The sequence below is a fragment of the Octopus bimaculoides genome, chromosome 26 (genome assembly GCF_046866305.1).
Source record: "Octopus bimaculoides isolate indiv1 chromosome 26, ASM4686630v1, whole genome shotgun sequence".
Classification (NCBI taxonomy): Eukaryota; Metazoa; Mollusca; class Cephalopoda; order Octopoda; family Octopodidae; genus Octopus; species Octopus bimaculoides.
The window spans coordinates 28,560,147-28,562,646 of record NC_142953.1 but is presented as its reverse complement, the minus strand read 5'-3'; positions in this window follow the sequence as shown (position 1 = coordinate 28,562,646).

Here is a 2,500-nt window from a genome sequence, read left to right as displayed (position 1 = left end):
TTTCGACAGACGTACATATAGTCATACAAACACATACACATACACACAATCATAGGTGCGTGTGCATGTATGTATATGTACATATATCGTATAAATCCAACCGAACGTACAGGTGCATATACATATGTGTGATCATGTACATATATATATATAAATATATATTTATAATATAATATGTAAAGCCTAACATAATATATTTAATATTATATAATACTTACACAGATATATATATATACGTATATATATATATATATACATATACATATATGCATATACACCTACATAATATATATTAATATATTTGTATGTATATATGGTGGTAAATTAAAGACGAAAGGTAGAATATGTATATATATATATATGCGCATAGACTAAAACTATAGAAAATAATTATCAAACAAATTGTAAATGACTTCCATTATATTATGACAGTTCGAAAGTTAAGTTATCAGACATGAAGCATGCAAACACACACTGGTACACACATGCAACCACACACATACACACAGATAAATATGTATATGTATATGTATGTATATATATGCATGTATACATATATATATATATATATATATATGTATATACGATAATCGCCGACCATATATATATATATATATATATAGAGAGAGAGAGAGAGAGAGAGAGAGAGAGAGAGTGAGAGAGAGAGAGTGAGAGAGAGAGAGTGAGAGAGAGAGAGATATATATGTTCACTATGTATAAGATGTTGACTGTGAAGATAAGATGAGCTAATCATTGTTTTTGATGTTTCTGTCGGCTTTCTTTTTCTTCACTTTTCTTGTTTTGGTTGTTGTTTTTGCTGTTGTTGTTCATGACGATGACGATAATGATAATGATGATGATGATGATGATGATGTTGATGATGATCTAGACGATGCTGTTGAGGACGAAAAGCGGATTAATTTTATTTCACAAAATAAACTCATCTCGATTCGATCGCGGACAATTGTTAATCACACAGTACATTATCTACATCTTTTCTCTTCCACCACTGCTTCTACCATCCACCTTTCATCACTACCCTACACATGTCACTTCTCTAATCCACTCTAATCCACAAAGAGATTATCCATAACTTCATTTCCCCTCCACCATATATGTCTGCGGAACGATTTAAAAATGAATACAAATACCAATATATTTCGTTAAGTATTTTCACAAAATATACATTTTGAAAACAAATGTAAGCTGTACGAGGTAAGCCATGGATATTTAAATGTTGGTGCAGTTTTACAGCATATAATTGAAATAAAATTAAATATTCTCCACTCTCTAACATGTAATGAGTTCACATTTTTCGACGACAGATTATTTTAGGCTTGGAATATATGCTATATATAAATATATATATATATATATATATATATATATATATATATATATATATATATATATATATATATATATATATATATATATACATATATATTATCCAGTAATTTTTTGCTAGTTTATTTTGTCTCTTTGTCTTTTCTCCTGGTGCTGTATGAACATTTAATGTGGTTTAGACTCAAAGTTTGACTGCTATTTCAAGCTTAGTGGTATCTCTTAGATACCCTAAATTATAATGTTTGTAATAATTATTGCCTTTCAGGTTTTTATTCCCACGCTAGCCACCTAATAAGATCGGTATTTTGAAATATCGATCATACCCATATTTATGTAAATTTATTAGGAGGCTAGCTTTGAGAGTTGCATTCCCTCGCGTTCGCTAAAAATGTGTTTATTATGCTAGTTTGACTTTAGAGTCCCTCTTAGCGTGAGGCATTTATGTATAGTAATGCGCTTATATAACTAAATAAATATATTTATAGGGAATAAATTATGGATTTTTCCCTTATGACATTTTTTCACGCTAACTACTTGATAAAGATATTATCCTATACTTGACTTACACACACACACACACACACACACACACACGTCTATTAGTATGAGGATTAAAGCCCATTCACCGGTTGGGCTACCTGATGTCATCCACAGTTACGGTATAATTTCGCAATGTTCGTTTAGTTTATAATTGATGAAAGAAACGTAACTCGGAATATGTAGCAGGATAACTTTTTAGACCAAACACCTGAGGTGACACAGATGACATTACCGGATGCAACACGACGAGATGCACAATACCCGTAAGGGACAGCGGCAGGATGGGCCGAAACGATCGTCGTGTTGAATAAAGATTCGTACCAAAATCCTTTTACTGTTTCCCTTATCAATTATATATATATATATATATATATATATATATATATATATATATATATATATATATATATATAGTGTAGTATATTGCCACATAAGTGTGGCTGACCCCTAGGGGTCAGCCACACTTATGTGGCAATATACTACACTTTATCGTGCAGTTACTGTTAATACTTCATTTAGAGAATTAACATTGCTTATATATATATATATATATATATATATATATATATATATATATATATATATATATACACATATATATATATATATACGT